Genomic DNA, 20,958 nt, shown 5'->3' with positions numbered 1-20,958 from the left:
TAATTATTATCCACTATAACATTTCAAAAAAGTTTAGGTCTTAAATCAGAAGAAGCAAAATATAATGAAATATCATAAGAAAAAATTAGATTAAAAATGAAAGATTTATTGAAAAACATGAACTCTGACAAAAACAAGATATGTAGATCTTTAGAATCCATCAGCAAAACATCTTGATTAAAGTTTTGTAACTTCTCTTCTAGGTGTTTTTTTAAGAAGCTTGTGATTAGGGCATCTATTTGGCTCAGTTGGAGGAATGTATGGCTCTTGATCTTAGGGTTGTGAGTTTGAACCTCATGTTGGGTGTAATGATTACTTAAATAAATAAACTTTAAAAAAAGAAGCTTGTGATTAATATGTTAGTTGCTGACTGATCAACATATATTTCTCAGATTCCATTATTCTATATATATTAAAAAAGATACTCCTAGAGGATAGGACATTGGAAATTACCCATAAGAGGAACTAAATAATATGATTACAAAGAGTGAAGAAAGCCTCTGGGAATTACAGGACACAAAGAAAAGAAAGACTATTTGCATCATAAGAATTCCTGTAGGAGAAGAGTAACAGAAAAGGATGGAAAGTAGAAGTAAAAGGATGTTAATTAATATCATAAATACATAAGAAGGTACTGCAAATCTCACTGGTAATGGTAAATATATAGTCATAGTTAGATTCTGCAATATGGTAATAGTGGTGCATAATTCATTTACAATCATAGTTTAAGTTTAAAAATATAACAAAAGAACCATAACTACAATAATGTTATTAGTTTCATATGATAAAAAATGTGAGTTATAACAGTGATAATCTAAAATGTGAGGGAGAGGAGAAATAAAAGTGTAAAGTTTACAATTTCTACTGAAGTTAAATTGTTATCAATTTAAAATAGGGTGCTATAGATTTAAGATATTTTATGTAAGTTTCATGATAACCACAATGGAAAATGCTGTAGTAATTATGCAAAAGACCACAATAAAGAAGTCAAAGCATACTGATACCAAGAGACATCAAAACAAAACAAACAGCAAGATGAAATCAGAGAGAGAGAGAGAGACAAACCATAAGAGACCCTTAATCATAGGAAACAAACTGAATGTTGCTGGAAGGTAGGAGGGTGTGGGGATGGGGTAACTGGATGATGGACATTAATGAAGTCACACATTGAAATGAACAGTGGATATTATATAAGACGGATAAATCATTGAACTCTACCTCTGAAATCAATAATATATTATATGTCAATTAATTGCATTTAAATTAAAAAATTAGGAAAAAATAAAATCATGTGAAATAAAATTTAAAAAACAAAACAAAACAAAAAAAACCCAAACCAAACAAAAAGACAGCAGGATAGGAAACAAAGAACACTGGATCTACAAAACAACCAGAAAATACCAAAATGACAATCACCGTTCTTATCTATCAATAATTACTTTAAATGTAAATGGACTAAATTATCTAATTAAAAGACCTAGAGTGGCTGAATGGATTTAAAAAAAAAGATCCAGAAACATGCTGCATACAAGAGATTTGCATTCACTTTAAAGACACACATAGATAAAGTTAAGGGGGGGGATCCTTGGGTGGCGCAGCGGTTTGGCGCCTGCCTTTGGCCCAGGGCACGATCCTGGAGACCCGGGATCGAATCCCACGTCGGGCTCCCGGTGCATGGAGCCTGCTTCTCCCTCTGCCTGTGTCTCTGCCTCTCTCACTCTCTCTCTCTCTGTGACTATCATAAATTAAAAAAATAAAAAAAAAAAAAAAAAAAAGATAAAGTTAAGGGATGAAAAGGATGAAAAAAATATTGCAAGCAAATGGTAACAATAACAACAGCAGTAGCAAAACCAGGGGTTGCTGTACTAGAGAAGACAAAATATACTTTAAACCAAAAGTAGTACAAAAAGACAAAGAAAGCCTTTATATAATGATAAAGTGTTACTACATCAAGAAGGTAATAACAATTATAAATATTTATGCACTCAACATTGGAGCAACTAACTATATAAAGCAGCAAAAACTCACTGAGCTAAAAGGAGAAATAAACAGTAACATGATAATAGTTGGAGACTTTAATATTCTACTCTCAACAATAGATAAAACATCCAGGCAGAGAATCAATAAGGAAATGGTGAATTTGAACAGCACTATTGCCCAATAAGCCTAAAAGGCATATCCAGAACATTGTATCCAAAACAGCATAATACACATTCCCCTTAAGCACACATGAAATATTTTCTAGGACAGATCATATGTTAGACCATAGAACAAATCTTAACAAATTCAAGATCGAAATTATACCAAGTATCTTTTCTGACCATTAAAGCATGAAACTAGAAATCAATAGCAAGAGGAAAACTGGAAAATTGACAAACACATGGAAATTAAACAACAGTCTCTTGATCAACCAATGGATCAACCAATTTCTTTAAAGAAATTAAAGGATAAATAAAAAGTTTCTTAAGACAAATGAAAATGGAAGCACAACATACCAGAACTTGTAAGATGCAGCAAAACCAGTTCTAAGAGGGAAGTTCATAATAATAAATGCCCATATTAAGAAGCAAAACAGATTCCAAATAAATGACCTAACTATGCCTTAAGGAACTAGAAAAAGAACAAACTAAGCTGAAAGTTAGAAGAAGGAAGGAAATAATAAAAATTAGAGCAGAAATAAATGAAATAGAAAACAGAAAAATAATAGAAAAGATTAAGTAAACTAACAGTTGGTTCTTGAAGAGATGAACAAATTGACAAACTCTTAGCTATACTAAACAAGGGAAAAGGACAAAGGACCCAAACAACAAAATTATAAATGAAAAGGAAATATTACAACTGATACTACAGAAATTCAAAGGATCATAATAGGCTTTTATGAACAACTATAAGCCAAAAAACTGAACAACCCAGAAGAAATGGAAAAATTCTGAGAAATGTAAAACTTACCAAGATTGAATCAGAAGACATTATTGAAAAATCTGAAAATCTGGGGATCCCTGGGTGGCTCAGCAGTTTAGCACCTGCCTTTGGCCCAGGGCGTGATCCTGGAGTCCCGGGATTGAGTCCCATGTTGGGCTCCCCCCATGGAGCCTGCTTCTGCCTCCTTCTGTGTCTCTGCCTCTCTCTTTATATATATGTCTATCATAAATAAATAAATAAATCTTTTTAAAAAAGAAAAAAAAAAAGAAAAATCTGAAAATCTGAATAGACCTATATACTAGTAAGGAGATTGCATCAGTAATCAAAATTTTCTTATCAAAGAAAAGCCCAGACAGATGGCTTCAGTGATAAAATTTACCAAACATTTAAAGAAGAATCAACACCAATCCTCCACAGACTCTTCCAAAAATCAAAGAGGGGACACTCCAAACTCTTTTTATGAGCCAGCATTATCCTGAAACCAAAATCAGAAAGGGACACTACTAGAATAGAAAACTATAGGTCAACATCTCTGATAAATATAAAAAGATTTAAAAATTCTCTATAAAATTCTAGCAAATTGAATTCAGCAGTACATTAAAAGGATCATACACCATAATCAAATGGGATTTTTCCCTAGGATGCAAAACACAGAAAAAGCATTTGACAAAATTCAAGCCCATACTAACATCATACTCAATGGTGAAAGACTGAAAGCTTTTCCTCTAAAGTCAGGAACAAAGACAAGGGTACCTACTCTTATCATTCATATTCAACATGGTACTAGAAGTTCTAGTCAGGCTTATCAAACAAAAAAAAAAGAAATAAAATGTGTCAGCATTGGAAAAGAAGATACTGTCACTATTTGCAGATGACATCATTTTATATTTAGAAAATCCTAAAGACTCAACCAAAAAACTGTTAGATATAATCAATAAATTCAATAAAATGGCAGGATATGAAATTAGCATACAAAAATCAGTAGCATTTCTATTGCACTAACAATAAATTTTCCAAAAAAGAAATAAAAACATTGATCCTATTCACAATTATATAAAAAAAATAAAATACTTAGGGATAAATTTAATTAAGGAAGGCAAAGATATTGATGAAAGAAGATATAAAATAATGGAAATATATCCCATGTTCATAGATTGAAAGAATTAATATTGTTAAAATGCAAATACTACTAAAAGCCATCCACAGATTCAATTCAAACCCTATCAAGATTCCAATGGTATTTTTTACAGACATAGAAAAAACTCCTAAAATTTATATGGAACCACAAAAAAAGCTGAAGAGCCCAAGAAATCCTGAGAAATAACACAGTAGGGTCATCACCTTTCCTGGCTTAAAGCTACATTATAAAGCTATAGTCATAGAAACAGTATAGCACTGGCATAAAAACAGACAAATAGACCAATGGAACAGAATTGAGAGCCCCAAAAATTAACTCAATCATATGTGGTCAACCAATATTTGACAATGGAGTCAAGAATACTCAATGGACGGGATCCCTGGGTGGCGCAGCGGTTTGGCGCCTGCCTTTGGCCCAGGGCACGATCCTGGAGACCCAGGATCGAATCCCACGTCGGGCTCCCGGTGCATGGAGCCTGCTTCTCCCTCTGCCTGTGTCTCTGCCTCTCTCTCTCTCTCTCTGTGACTATCATAAATAAATAAAATATTTAAAAAAAAAAAAGAATGCTCAATGGAGAAAAGACAGTCTCTACAATACATGGTGCTGAGATAATTGGATATTCACATGTAAAAGAATAAAACTGGACCTATATCTTATACCACTCACAAAATATTAACTCCAAATGGATTATAGATTTAAATGTTAAATGTGAAATTACAAATCTTCTACAAAAAAACATAGGAAGAAAGCTCCTTGACACAGGTGATGGTAATGATTTTTTGAATGACATTTATAGCACAAACAGCAAAACCAAAAACAAGTAGGGCCACATCAAACTAAAAAAAGCTCTGCACAGCAAAGGCAATCACGAACGAACAAAGTAAAAATACAACCTATGGAATGGGAAAAAATATCTGCAAACATCTAATAAAGGGATAATATCCAAAATATGTAAAGAGCTCATACTATAGCAAAAACAAAACAAAACAAAACAAAAACAATTAAAAAATAGACAAAGAATCTGAATAGATATTTCTCCAAAGAATATGTATGAAAGACCAACAGGTACATTAAAAGATGTTCAATATCACTAGTCATTAGGGAAATGCCAATTAAAACCACAATGAGATAACACCTCATGCCTGTTAGAATGGCCATTGTGAAAGAGACAAGAGAGAACAAATTCTGGTGAAGACGTTGAGAAAAGGGAACCCTGGTGCACTGTTTATGGGATCACAGATTAGTGCAACCATATGGAAAACAGTATGGAGGGTCCTCAAAAAATAAAAATGGAAATACTATATGATCTAGTAATTTCATTGCTGGGAATAGACCCAGAGAAAATGAAATCCCTAACTCAAAAGTACATCTGCACCCCCATATTTATATATATCACACACACACACACACACACATTGGCATCATTGGCAAATTATTCAGCCATTTAAAAAAAGATGGAAATCCTATTTAAAATAGTGTGACTGGACCTTAAGGGCATTATGCTAAGTGAAATAAGTCAGACAGAAAGAGACAAATACTATATGACCTCACTTATATGTGGAATCTAAAAAAGAAAAAAAAAAAAAACTCAAAACACCAGTCTCACAGAGAAAGAGGTCAGATTTGTAGTTACCAGAGGTAGAAGGTGGGGGAGGGGGATTTGGAGGAAGGTGGTCAAAACAACTGAGTTGTACTCAGTTGTAAAACAAATGAGTACTAGGGATATAATGTATTACATGATGACTAGAGCTAACACTGCCGTATAATATATAGTTGAGAGTTGTTAAAAGAATGACTCCTATGAGTTTCAACACAAGGAGAAAATTTTTTCTTTTTTCCTTTTCTTTTTACTGTAACTATGTAAAAGATAGATCTATTGTGATAATCACTTCATAGTACATAGATAGATGATAGATAGATAGATAGATAGATAGATAATAGATAATCAAACCATCATATTGTATGTCTTAAACTTACACAATGATGTACTATATGTCAATTATTTCTCAATAAAACTAGTAAAAAAAATTAGAATTTAAAGTAATGCAAATATAACACATGGCATTTTATTGTGGAATTTGGTTATAAACCACAGATTCCCTTACAAAAAGCTTAATTATCAGCTTACAATCTGTAACCTGGTTACCTATTTTTGCTCTAAGAATGGGTGGGTCTGCACAACCATAATTTTGATCAAACCAATTGAACTTCTGATAGCATTCATACCAAAACCCAAGTTTTAGTGTTTCTTGGAATCATATGGTAAGCAGTCCATATGAATTAACTGAAGGAAAGTTAAGTTCAGCTCAAATTTGGAACTATTATTTCCTTATGCTTGTCAGCAGTCTGTTTTTTGTTTGTTTGTTTGTTTGTTTAATCTGTGTTTCACTTTGCCTTTTCCTGCAAATAAGATTCAGGTAGCCAGAAAGGGATTATGTCTAAAGGGATTATGTCTAAGTTGTTTATCTTTAATATGTAAAGGGACAGATTGTCATCAGCCTATTTAAAAGATATCATATCCTTCGGGTGTCCAAGTGGCTCAGCTGGTTAAGCATTTGCCTTCAATTTAGGGTTCAGGTCATGATCCCAAAGAGGGCAGTTGTCGATTGAGACCTGAGTCAGATTTACTGCTAAGCAGGGAGTCTTCTCCTTCTTTCTCTGCCCCTCTCCCTGCTTGTGCTCTCTCTCTCAAAGAAACAGTTTTAAATAAATAAATAAATAAATAAAAATAATAAAGATATCATATCCTAATTCAAACAAATAAGCCTTTGGAAATTCCTAGCTTCTGCTTCTGCTATAGTTGTTTTTTTTTCTCTTTTCTTTTCAGCTAATGTATGATTATGATTCTAACAAATTACTCCTCTAATTAGATGTTTGCTCAGTCAGTTAAAAAGTAGAGTTAATAAGAAAAGCAAATGAGTTTATAAGCCCTTTTGTTTTTCTTAACAAGGCATATCTTAAATCTAAATGTTAAATTATAGAACATCATTACAAAATGTTCTCATTTGATGACACGTGTGGCTAACTGTTTAGGCTTTTTTTGTCAATATAAGTTATACTGCATTAAGTAGTGCTGGACAAAATAAGTTGGTATATATTTTATTAAATATGCTATTGAGCAAATGGGGTTTAAAAAGAAGGAAAGGATGCCTAAACTGTTTTGTTTTGACACGGTGTATGTGTGTTGTTTTATTTTGTTTTGGGTGGCTTACATAGTAAATTGTTCTAAGATTGCTCAATAACAGGACTGTATACTCTGAGAAGCTAGGGAAATGCTTACTTCTTTTCTAAAGTAAGTCAGCAGAGAGCATATAGTAGGAAGAAGACCATGAAAGTAGTTGATGTTAACATAAAGACAGGTTGCCTTTTATGTCTTCCTGCACTCTACAGAGAAGAATCCCAACTCATTAACTGAGAGATGAATGTTTCTGGTCAATTTGGGTATGTGGACAAAAAAGGGGGAGAAGAGAAAGCCAGCAACAGGCTTGCCCTGCTAACTAAGCTATTACGGTCTTTAGAGATGTTTAAATGAGTGAAACAATTAAAATCAACACACCTGGGAGGCTTGAAAGAAATTTGTAGAATAATAATTAATGAAATGCACACAAGTAAGAAGTTGTAGTATCTGCATGAAGCCTGTGAAGGTGGTGGTTCAGCCAGGCATCAAGGTGTCTTGTAAGCCCTAATATCTCACCAGTGCTCACAAATACTGAAAAACAAACACATCCACACATGGTCTGTGCACAGATGCTTATGCAGCTTCAAGTTTACCTTTCACACATATACAACGAGCTTATGCGTTTTTGTGAACAGTATGTATTGACACAAAAAAAAAGAATGCATAGAGAACAATTGTTTTGTTTCAGTGTGGAGGTGAACTTTGATGGAACTTAGTAAAACACAGAACATTTATTACTGTGATGAATGGCTCTCAGGGGAGTCATTTCCATGCCCTCCCAGCTGGAGTATAGGGCTGCAGTGACAGCGCTGGGTAAGAAAGGGACAGAACAATAGGTTCTGTGAGTTCAAGAAGCTGAGGTTGCCCTCCCTGAGTGGGTGGTATGAGCATCAGTCCTAAGCAGCATATAATTCAGAGGAGAGTGATGGATTCTTGTGGAATGTGGAAATAACAAAGAGGGTAAAATGAGAGCAAATTATGAAAGTGCATTTGAATCACCCAATGTGCCAAGGATTTTTTTGTGTCAACAGATTCCACTATTGAAAAACCACAAACCTGGTGAGTTCCCTGATCAAATCCAGGACCCACTATTCCAAGTAACCCAACAATATTATCCAAACTTGATGCCACTGAAATTGGCCAACTGGAGCAATTGGACAACAAGTATCCTTTCCACCCCTTAAAAAAAGTATTTGTTTGTTTGAATTTAAAAAAAATTTAATACAGTTAAATCAGCATGTCTGGTTCATTTCATCTCCTTCACTGTGAAACCCAGGGTCAGGGACTGCTGTGGTTTCTCTGCCTTCCCTTTGTCCAAGGTATAAAGATATCTGCTCTACTAAACTGCAAACTTCACATTATCCTTATTTTTCTTGATCTTAACAGTTTTTGCATCCTTTCCCCCACTTGGCTTTGAGCAGGAAGTTCTTGATTTCTTCAATTTTGCCAGTTGTGACTAGGAGACACAGGAAGAGAAAAAGGATCTACACTGCCAAATAGATACCCCCTTTTCACCTTTTTCATAAAAGGTTTTACAAAACACTGAGGCTTTCCAAGCAAGAAAACTGACCCTAGCTCAAGTTAAATGAGACCCTTTCTTGCTACTGGCCTTGGCTGTGTTCTTTTATTTATTTCATTCTCCATTTGTTTGATAAGTTCCTGGCAGTATCTGTGGACATATATGGCTGGTTATTTAAGAAGTCAGATGCCTGGCCACTATATCTTAGAAACCCATGAAGGTAACAACTTGGAAAAAAACTCTGCACTGATTACAAAAGGCCCACTTATAACTTAGAATCTCAGCATCCTGACAGCAAGTACCCCCTAGAACCCCAGTAAGCAGACAGAAATGGTGTCGTGGTGTGGCAACAACCTGCCAGAACTGCCTTGGCTCTGAGGTTCCATGATTGGCTTTGACAGTGGGTGGAGATGATCAAAAGCCCTTCAAAAATCAGCTTTGGAGGGAAGCTCCATCTCCTTTTATCTCTTCCAATCCAGTGTTTCCCCACTGCCCCCTGCTAGGATAGAGACTGTCAGCACCAGGGCTCCTCACTCACACTTTTAATGGAGAAAAAAAAAAGAAGAAGAAGAACCCAAATACTGAATTTTGAATCCAAGTTCTTAAAAAAAATAGAAAAGTTTTTATTCATATAATAGTGGATCCTAAACCTGCCGATTATCAGAATCCCTTGATCACATGGGGTTTTCCAAAAAACTGTTGTTCCAGGGCCCCAGCCCAGTAGAGTCTGAACCCCTGGTCCTGAGGTCAAATTTAGTAATCTGTAATTGTAATGATCTCCCAGATAATTCTAATGATTAGCCAGATTGGAGACCCAGAGATTGAATTACATTTTTAAATGTATCCCTAGAGATTCCATTAGAATATATGCTTGCATTTTCATTATTCCAATTCCAATATCCTACCAACTCATACTCTCTTTCCACGGTCTTGGAATGGTTAATCTTTGTTTATAATTATGGCAAATATAGCCCTGAAGAAAGGTTACATTTCATTACATTTTTACTAAAATCATTGAGCAACTTAACAGATGAAAAAGGAATTCATAATTCTATTTTAATAACACCCCAGCAAGTATCCTATTATTTCGGGGGGGGGATGTAAAATTTTCAAAATGAAACTTCTTTACCTTCACTTGAATTTCTAAAGTCTGAAAAACATTGCTTCAGATTCAAGGCAAGAATTCAAGGCTTTTCCTCCAAGGCCTCTTCTACCCATTCTCCTAGCCTCCCTCCATCTCCAAAGAGATGTGGAAGAGAACTCACGTGCATTCTTTTTCCAGTGAGGTCTAGTAGAAAAACAGATACTATACTAGGTATTTTAACAGACAAAATTTGATATGGGAAACTTTTTGCAGATGTTGGAGGGCTCAAAAATAGCAAAAAGGAACACTAAGATAACAGAGTTAGGTAGCAAGCAGATTCTACTCTTAGGGAAGAGGTTAGAATTGCCAGAATTGGAAGTTAGGGGAAGACCGCATAGAGGTAGGACCAAGGTCTCAGGGTAGGGCACTGCCAAGCCACTGTTGGTATTCAGGTGCTTTGAGGAGAGCTCTGACTCCCAAAGGGGCCACTGCATATACCCTCAGACTACAGGGAGGCTCTGGAAGTGTGGAGAGAAGCTGACGGCAGCAACTAATTATTGCTGCCAAGTGAAAGGCTACTGATAGGGTGATATCCAGAAACAGTAAACAGAAAGGAAGAAGGAAAAGCCCTCTCTCTTCCTCCTGCTGTCCAGTTTCTCTCAAGGGCATCCCAAAAGGAAGCCAGATGACTAAAGAGAAATGTGGTTTCCAGAGTCTTGGCCCTTGCATCAGAAAGTAGAGTAGAGTAGGGAAGTTTTGGAGCTGGAGGATAGTATCTTAATCAAGTACAGCATTAGATAATACTTGGAGTCAAGAGAGCAGTGAAACTTGCATTGGCAGGAACATACTTAAAAGGTTTTGTTTTAAGAACTATGCCTTTTTGATGGTTAGATAATTTTCAGAAAAGCATAAATCACTCTTGAAGTGTCATGATGTCCACTAGCATATTAAAAGAACTGGGGGGAAAAAAAGAGGTGGGGGAGGGGAGGAAAAAAAGAACTGAGAAGTCCTGCAGTAAAGAAATCTGCTTTATTTTGTTTAATTACTATTTCTAAAGTGTATTTAGTGTGAATCCCTTATTTTTCAGATATAATATTCCTCAGAACATCCAAACTGTATTGCAAATGCTACTCTAAAAAAAAAAGCTACTTAAGTACTTAAGTCTAAACTGTTTTTTTAATCTGTTTCCAACTTTGAGAAAAAAGAATACATCCAAGTGAAATGGGAAGAAAAATAGAATTCTATCTGTAAAGAATTAGATCTACTTCTCCTTCATGTTTTCTGATATCTGTAAAAGGAACATCCTCCTCTGCCCTTAAGCATACTGTTAGGAAAAGAAATCCTCATTCAACATCCAGAAGAATCGTTAACTGTAACACAAACCACCATCTTCAACAAAATCTGAAAGAAACAGGGGAAGTGTTGCATGAAGCTGAATCATCTCAAGAGCCCTAGGATACTGGTACTGCCCTTAAATATACAGGGTAGCTTGAAAATTATTCCATGGAGATGGAATGACTATATTCAAGGAGATAAAAAGAAGCTTTATTACTTTCAGGATTATGATTATTTCTACCCCTCCCATGCCTGCCTCTGGCTGGAAGAGGCGTCTGACCATAACCCCTGACACAGAGTGAGCCTGAAACACACAATTCAGTACAGTAAACTTTGGGAGTGGGTCTGAGGCCACCAAGTGGCAGATGCAGATGAGGGGGGAGAAAAGTCTGTCTGCAAAGGGAGATGCTGAGAGAAAAGGAACAACCAGGATGGAAAGAGAGGGAGGAGAAGAGAAAAAGAGAGAGGGAAGGGAGGAGGAGGAGGAAGAGAGGGAGGAGGGAGATGAGGAGGAGGGGAAGGGAAGAAGAAAGGAAGGCTGTGGGGGAGGGAGAGAGGGCAGGAGAAAGGAAGGAAGGAATTAAAAATAACTGCCTGATGATTTTCCAGATTCCTTGGGGATTGGCTCTAAATTATCTCTATTTAACTAGAATGTTTCATTTTATAACACCACAATGTCCAACTAATATGAGTGTCTCTATCAAGTTATGCTAATTTGGCTTTTACCTTTGAGTTGGATTTTGTTCATGAAGACAGCTGATCCCTGTCTGGAAGTCTGGAAATTTCTTAAGCAAAAGCAGTTTGAATTAATTATATCTATTCCATTCTTTATTCTAAAAGCAGGTCCCAAAAAGTTCCAAACAACTGATTGTGGATGTAAGTAGCCATCACATGACTTGAGCACACGTTCTTCCATCATGATATGCTACCTACGGACCTGACATGATACATGATATTACATCATATTAAGATAAGACGTTAAGATCCAGTTCTAGGTCTTTTTTTTTTTTTTTTTTTTATGAGAGAGAGACAGGCAGAGGGAGAAGCAGGCTCCCTTCAGGGAGCCCACCGTGGGACTCGAACTCGATCCCGGGACTTCCGGATCATGCCCTGGGCCGAAGGCATGCACCAAACCGCTGAGCCACCCAGGGATCCCCCAGTTCTAGTTCTAAGAAACTTTTCTGTACCATTCATTTGGAAGCTGATTAGTTGAAACAGAAGTCTCTAATAGTTTTGTCTCCAAGAGCAACTGACAAAGGACAGAACTTCCTGAGCCAGAGGCAGGAGAAACCGAGCCTAGTTAAATATGTATAGTTCTAGGGATTAAAATCTACGAGGGATAACTGGCTGGCTCAGCCAAGAGAACAGGACTCTCTTGACCTCAGGGCTGTAAATTTAAGCCCCATGTTGGATGTAGAGATTACTTAAAAATAAACTCTTTTTTAAAAAAATAGAATAAATAAAATAAAATCTCCTATTCACATCCTAGCAGACACAGTTTCCATTTGAAGTTAGGTTTTGTTCACTGGACCTGACTTCACTTCATAGTTAAAATAGCACTTCGGAATATTGCCCCAAACCACAGCTCCCTTTGAAGGTGACCTACAAAGAGTTGCTTCCACTTGTATTCTCTTGCTTTAAGAAGTACCACTTCCTCCTCTTCCTAAAATCACTGGCTTTGTCTTGCCTCTTTTTTACTTGGTTCTTACTCTTTCCACCCTTTTGGAATTAGTCTACTTTCCAAACTTGACTTTAGCTGGAATACAGATTTAAACTTCCCTTTGCTCAATGGCCTGCAGTTGAAGGCTAACAGCTGTGCTTATTCTCATTTAGGTTTGCTCATAGAGAGCCCCAGCATATGCAAGAAGGAATGTTCTGAAAATAACATGGAGTATCCTCTTGCCCATAACCAGAACTCTGGTCCTGGGTTATTTCATAAGTAAAACAACCTATGAAAAATTAACCCCTATATAGGCCAGAAAAATTACTCTTAGTAAATAATTAAGTAGTGTTTGTTTCTTCTCTTTAACAGTTTTAAATATTTTATAAGCTATTTCTGAAGTTCTAGGGTCTAAGAAGTTTGTTATTGCTAATGATTCTGGATTGTTTTTTCATGTTTCTTGAAATTTAGAACTGTGAGTTCATATTTGGTGGCATTTTATCTAGAGGAATCTTCTGTGCAGGGTTGAAAATGTCTTTCTAGAAAAGACTTTTAATTACTTTTATTGAGGGCATTAATATTGCTATCAGCCTGAGATTGCTTTTTATACTATTTTCTTGGAGAATGTAGACCTTTTGGAGAGTGTAAATTTAAATCTCAAATTTGAGTGAGGGGAGCCTGAGGTTTTCAGGTGTTTTTCAGACTCTCAGGATTTTCCTTCCCTTCCCCCTTCCCCAATAGAGCAGGCTAAACAAAAGTTTCCTTTAAACCTCTCTCTAAGAGAGGCTAAACGTTTTCAGTTCTCTTTCACAGATGTATAGTCATTCAAGGGTTCTTTACTTTAGGCCTCTTTCATCCAAATTTCTGCCCTTCACAAACTCAAAAATGTGTCTCCTGTACTTTCATAGCCACTCAAACCCAACCCATTATTAACTAGTCTGGCAAAAATAAATAAATAAATAAATAAATAAATAAATAAATAAATAAATAAATAAATAAATAAATAAATAAATCCAGAGCAGTAAAAAAAAAAAAGTCACTTCTGAAAACGGACTTGCTTGGTAACCACTTTTGATCCCTTATAGACTTACACTGAAAATATCTTCTCAGGCAAAGTGAAAAAATTTGTGCAATCATCTGCTGGCCTCCATCAACAGAAACAATTAATATGGAGAGTGCAGCACCCCTTTCAGTATACCTCTCATAAACATTGTTCAAAAGTTTTCTAGTACTCCCCAAAACAAAAAGATAGAATGAATGCTTCCTTATGAGAAAGGTTCTTTAGAATCAGCTTTGAGAAAGGAAGGAAGGAAGATTGGTTCCTATCCTCAAAGAAATCTAGGCTCTTCCAAGGAAAATCAGGATTTAGACCTTAAATCTAATATTTAAAACTCTCCCCATTTTCAATTTTTCTTTGGTTTGATTTAAATGGAAATCTTTGAGGGGGAAAATTATAAGACCATGCTTTTATAACACTAAAATTAACTTTCAATTTGATCAATTTACTCAAATTCAACCATCCATTAAAAAAAAAAAATATATATATATATATATATACAGTAAGTAATAGCAATCAGAAAGATTACTTAGAAAAGAGTTATTTTGAAAACTTGCCTAGGGTAATGCAAATCTCATATGCTAGATAGAATATTCACAAGTCTTCATGATTTTTGAAAATTATTAGCAAGCAAGTTCTGTCATAATGTTACAGATCTTCTTGGAATGGTATTACTTAGCCTTTCTTGGGCATCTATTTTACTGATTACCAATACAGAGAGTATTTGGATCTAGCCTAAATTCTTCCTTTTGCAAATCAAACATATTTCCTCTGGTTCTATTCTTAATGGAGACCAGATTCTTACATAATAACCCGTCATCTTCTTGAAGACTCACCCTCTCAGCCATGCATTCCACTGCATTGTCTTAGTTACTCAGCCGCCATGGAGGATATCCTGAAGGGAAAAGTTCAAGATCAAACGAGATGTCTCTCTTCATGAAATAACAAATACAATTTTCTCCTTTTTAGTTTTATTAACAGTGAGAATTTCTCTTCAAATAATGCTCTGAAACCAAATGTGCCACAGAAAATATATCACTTTTAAATCCCATAGAAGCTTGAAAATGTTACTCTAGTAAACATTTTCCAAGTAATGCTGTTTGTAGAATAACTACAGTCTGAGTTTTTCTGTCATCAGAATCAAGTGGCTGATGCTCTAATGGCTGTTTCTGGCACAAATTATATTGTTCAAGGGTAAACTTTGATTCTGTATCTCTCTAACTTCATTTTCAAAGTGAAGTAGAACCCAGTGTTAATCAATTCAAAATCAGTTAGTCTGGATAATTAAATTCTATGCCCTTCATTCACCGTCTATCCTATATCCCTGCTCTTTCCCACCTTTACCCCAAATACATACATAAACACAAAGCCTTTTATTCTCAATAACTGATTTTTATGTCTGACATTTTCTATATATTTATACATTTTCTCCATATAGACCCTCTCTCTATAGGTCTATTAATCCTATAGAGTAACCATGTATTTACAAGATCATTACAAAGAACAGAAGGCAAAGCCATTAATAGTAACTATACAATTGCTATTTAAGTACTTCTATAACCCCAGATTTCTGTTAAGTGCTTTATATTAGTTGCCATATTTCATTCCTTTAACAACCTATTATGAGTCGAACTGTGTCCCTTCCAAAAAGATATTTTGGAATCCTTACTCCTAGGACCTCAAAGTGTGACCTGATTTGAACATAGGGTCTTTATAGGGGTAACTGGGTTAAAGTGAGGTCATGGGGATGGGTCCTAATCCATTATGACTAGTATTCTCATAAAAGGGGGAAATTTGGACACAGAGACACATGTATGGGGAGAATACCACATGAATATAAAGATAGCCATCTATAATCTAAGGAGCAAGGCCTGGGGCAGATCCTTCCTTCAGAGCCCTCAGAAGGTACCAACATTGCCAACACCTTGATTTCAAACTGCCAATCTCTGGAACTATGAGAGAATAAATTCAGCTGTTTAAGCCGCCTAGTTTGCAGTACTTTGTTACAAAGCTCTAGAAAACTAAAGCACAACCCTACAATTTAAGTCTTAGTCTCTCTCTCTTTTTTAAAGATTTTATTTATTTATTCATGAGAGACACAGAGAGAGAGGCAGAGACATAGGCAGAGGAAAAAGCAGGCTCCATGCAGGGAGCCCAATGCAGGATCCGATCCCAGGACTCTGGGATCACAATCTGAGCCAAAGGCAGATACACAACCACTGAGCCACCCAGGCATCCCTAAGTCTTAGTCTCTTTTTGTAAACAAGAAGACTGAGGAATAGGAAGATTAAAGACCTTCCCCAGGGTCACACTGGCAGTAGGTGCTGGGCTGTCATTTAGCACAGATCTACTTTCCTCGAAAGTCTAGGTGCTTTCTACTACCTCACTACATCTCCAAACTTAAGTTGTTAGCTATTTTTTCCATCTATATATCTAAGAAAGCACACACAAATACACACATTGTACATGGGCTTACAGGCTATATCTAAAATTATATAGTCAACGTATTTCTATATTGTTTATTCTGAGGAGAACTTGTTGAAGACCACTTCTCCATGTTTTGGAAGTTACCACAGAAAGCTCAAGAGGTAGTAGAATCATTGACCTGGTCTGGGAAAGGCAAGGATATTCACTGGTGCCATGGGTATCAGTTACATTGTTCTGGACATCAATGGGCAATTGAAAAGACATGAGTAGGAAGGCATTAGGATAGTGAGAGACTTGGTCCTTTCCTGACTGATTGAGGTTGGATATGGGAAATGGAAGGAAATCTGATTAATTTTCCTGGGAGACAATCCCAGTTCAAGTTGGGAGACAGGCAGTAAGATACCCAGAGAGCAGGTGGTCAAAAAACAAAGATCTGAGAGGAAAGAAGAATTCCCAACTTTTAACTGCTCCTCTAGCCAAACTCTGGACCCATGGCCAGCTATGCCAAGAAAGGAGCTATTATCTACAGAGGAGTGCGCTGTTCACTCTATGAAGGTGTCTGGCCAATGTGGCAAATGGGGTCTGAAATTCAGCCTGCATTCCCCCTATGAGGCTGTGTGGCATAGAGTTCTGCTGTGCCTCTTCAGCAAAAGGAGCATCTTTTTCTAATTCACATAAAGGCATTGCAAAGGTTACCTGATGCCCCAGAAACCATTACCTCAAGATCTGGGCATTTGCATCAGACCCTCTGATCATTCTTCTGCTCTGGGGAATAGAACAGAGCTTGTTGGTTATTGTAGAACCAAAAAGTAGTACTTCATAAATGTAATAGTTTTATGCATTTGAGATTTTCTTTATTTCCCTTAAAGTTAAAATTTTATTTATTTGTTTATTTAGCTTTTATTTATTCATGAGAGACATAGAGAGTCAGAGACGTAGGCAGAGAGGGACATAGGCAGGCAGGTTCCCTACCGGAGGCCCCAAGCGGGACTCAATCCCAGGACTCCAGGATCATGCCTGAGCCAAAGGCAGACGCTCAACCATTAAGCCACCCAGACGCCCCTCCCTTACAGTTTTTGTTGTTGTTATTGTTGGAAAATTCTCTTTTTTCAGCTAAAGAAGTAAAGACATGCAACTCTTACTTATGCTTTTTTTTTCTTTTTTAAAGATTTTATCTATTTATTCATGAGAGATACAGAGAGAGAGAGAGAGAGAGAGAGAGAAGCAGAGACACAGGCAGAGGGAGAAGCAGGCTCCATGCAGGGTCCCGACCTCAGGACCCTAGGGTCACGCCCTGGGCCGAAGGCAGGTGCCAAACCACCGAGCCATCCAGGGATTCCCATTTATGCTTTTTTCAAATTGGGACCAAAGTTTGAAGAAAAAAACACACCAGGAGGGCTGTGTGAGTTGCTAGATAGCAAATAGTAGAAATATATAGGAGTGAAATGCTAGGGCTCACACGTTGGTTAGATAGATCGTATGAAGCTCAGTTCTGCTACGCAAATTGGGCCAATTAACTTCCGATGTCTAGGGCAGCCCGGGTGGCTCAGCGGTTTAGCACCACCTTCGGTCCAGGTTGTGATCCTGGAGACCCGGGATTGAGACCCATGTCGGGCTTCCTACGTGAGGCCTGCTTCTTCCTCTGCCTGTGTCTCTGCCTCTCTCTCTCTGTGTCTCTCATGAATAAATAAAATCATATATATATATATATATATATATATATATAATCTTCCGATGTCTCATTTTCCTCACTGGAAAATGCGAGTTTGTTCATTTATCCAACGTATACTTTCTAGGTGGCTACTATGTGCCTGGTATTGTTTTCATATTCCCAGGGCAAGGTCCACATTCTCATGGAGATTAAATTGTAGATTGGGGTGGGGGAAAGGAAAAGGATAAGAAGCAAAATATACGTATAATTTAATAGACAAAAGCCCTCTCCTCACAAATAAATTAATAAACATTTCTCCTTTGCATTTCTTGGTATCCTATCAAGCAGAATCATTTATCTACCAAGGAGTGGGGCAGGGGATAGAGTAATGTAGGAGGAATGCAAAATTATTTAAAGAGTATTTAGTTGCTGACATCCAAATAGGATCTCTAAATCCACAGCAGAATAGTCTGTAACACCCAGGTTTTTTTGAGCAAACCAAATCAGGAAGACTGACTGACTAGATTATGGAGTTTTAAGTATACCTGGAGTAATGAGAAGGAGGATATGAGATGGAGGAAGCTGAAAGTCCAAAGGAGAAAAGGGAGGAGAAGAGGAGTCAGAAGCCACTGTTTTTGTTCTCTGCCCTCATTTCTTTGGGCAGAACCTCAAACACCTGGATGGGTGAGGAGAAGCTGGAGGACATGAGGGTTTGTGGCCCACTTCCACAGATGCAGCACAGGAAGGCTCCCAGATGGGGTTGCCAGATAAACCATAGAAAGTCCAATTAAATTTGAATGTCAAATAAACGATGAATAATCTTAATGTAAGTATCTCCCACTTCAGTAATATTTGGGACATTCTTCTACTAATTTTTTCCCCATTGTTTATCTGAAATTCAAATTTAACTAGGCCTTCTGTATTTTTATTTGATAACTCTGGCAATGCTACCTGGGGAGGACTATTAGCTTGGGGCCCAGCTCCCAATGGTACGGAAGTGATGGCATAGAAGTAGTAGCAGGAGTGTTGATAGCTAGACCTAAGGAAGTATTTTTGCTCTATATATAAAGTTCTTGGATTGATCCTGAACATAGTAGCCTCTCAATAAATCCTTAATGAACTATTAACTATTAACTAATTGAGACGTAATCAATTTTGCCTTCTGGCTATTATCACATCTAACCAGAAGTTGATCGTAACTCTAATACCATATGAAACTACCAGTGAGCATAAATCATATTTAAAAAAATTAATGTGAGAATTAATACCCACTCTAAATGCACATGTGCTTTATTATTCTAGTCTCACAAAGCATATGAAAACCACAGCTGTTGATAATGCTTTTGATTTGCCAGATCCTGTAACAGTCCACTTATTTTGCCTTGAACATGGCATTTGTACCACATTAAAGTTTGGCAAGCTTAATCTTTGCTAACCACTGGCAAATGTGAACATGCTATAAAATATAAAAATATATCTCAGCCAAAGCCATTATCAGGTATATATTTGTTTGGATTTGACTAAGAACCTTTAATTTGTTCATGTGTACTTGGCATCTTTACATTCTTTGTGGTGATTATGCTTGCAGTGAATATACTGCATGTCTAATAGTCAGCTAAAGCTCTAAGTGCAGTAGAAGAGGAGAGAGAAGAGGAAGAAGTCCTATTTCACTTCTGTTGGAGTGAGAATGAATGTCCATAAAAGCTTAGAGAAAGCTCTTCCAATGGCCACTCTTGTCCTTTCTCCAAGCTGACCTGCCCCACACCAAAAATATTTTTGAGTAGTCTGTGTATTCTCTTTCATAGCATCATATAAGAGAATCTACCTTTGCATGTATCTGGCCACAAGCCTTAGAATAAAACCATGTTATCTGGCTATTAACTAACACAAAGCTCAATAAAATTGTCATCTCTAATATTCCAACATATTGGACTCTTTCAGTCTGGAAACCCACACTACCCACAGAAGCAGAATAGGTGTAGGTGGTATATAATCTTGGGATTATTGTTCTGTTTGTTTGTCTACTCATTTAAACAAAGATAGCCAGAGCAACATCATATTCCCTTCCCAAAGGACATCACAGAAAATTTTTCATTAAACTCCTATTTACATTCCCCAAATCTGAATCACCTCAAAGCCTTTCAAATATGGCATCTTGTATTTATCTCATAACATGTTATAGAGTAGGGAAGGTGAGGGGCTCTTGGGTGGCTCAGTTGGTTAAGTGTCTACCTTTGGCTCAGGTTATGATCCCAAGTCCTGGGATGGAGTCCTATGTATTGGGCTCCCCGTTAAGCTCAGAGCCTATTTCTCCCTCTCTCCTTGCTCCTCTTCACTGCTCATGCTCTCTCTCTCTCTCTCTTATAAATAAATAAAATCTTTTTTTAAGTAGGAAAGGAGAGAATTACATATTTATTATTTTCATTATGCAGAATCTAAACGAAAGGAAATATTTCACAAAAAGATCAGAATTAACATCCACTTAATTTAGCTTTCTATCCATGCCTCCCTTTCAGTATCTCAGTGAACCACATTGTATGCATATTTTTCAGTGCCTAGTAAATGGACACATTGGTAACACTGAATATAAATGTACCCACATCCCAGGTTTAAATTGGATTTAGTTTTATCAAGGTAACAAAACAAATCAACCCTCTCAAACAAACCAAAACAAAACAAAGAAACAGATCCTTTTTCTTAAAAGTCACTTATTCATATATTCAGTATTGAGTTTCTATTAAATTCTAGGTGTTATCTTTGACATTGTTTACTTCAGAGAGTAAGATAACATGTAAAAGCACTTATCACAAGGCCTGATGTGTAGGAGGTAACCAGTAACATTAAATTTCCTTTATTCTCAAATTTTTATCCTTGAACTAATCAATCAATCAAAACCAATATGCAGTCTATAGAAAATGATTTGCTTCCAATTCAGTGTCATTTCTTTAAACTCTCTTTGTAGTTATATATTATGACATTTAGGCATG

General features: G+C 36.5%; 1 pseudogene; it reads right to left on the bottom strand.

Moving 5' to 3' along the window:
* Nucleotides 1-6,560: 6,560 nt before the first annotated feature.
* Nucleotides 6,561-14,741, bottom strand: LOC112670198 (60S ribosomal protein L38-like; annotated as a pseudogene).
* Between the last annotated feature and the right edge of the window lie 6,217 nt (nt 14,742-20,958).

The sequence above is a fragment of the Canis lupus genome, chromosome 25 (genome assembly GCF_003254725.2).
Source record: "Canis lupus dingo isolate Sandy chromosome 25, ASM325472v2, whole genome shotgun sequence".
Taxonomy (NCBI): Eukaryota; Metazoa; Chordata; class Mammalia; order Carnivora; family Canidae; genus Canis; species Canis lupus.
The sequence above is the reverse complement of the archived record's forward strand: the minus strand, read 5'-3'. Positions and strand labels throughout refer to the sequence as shown.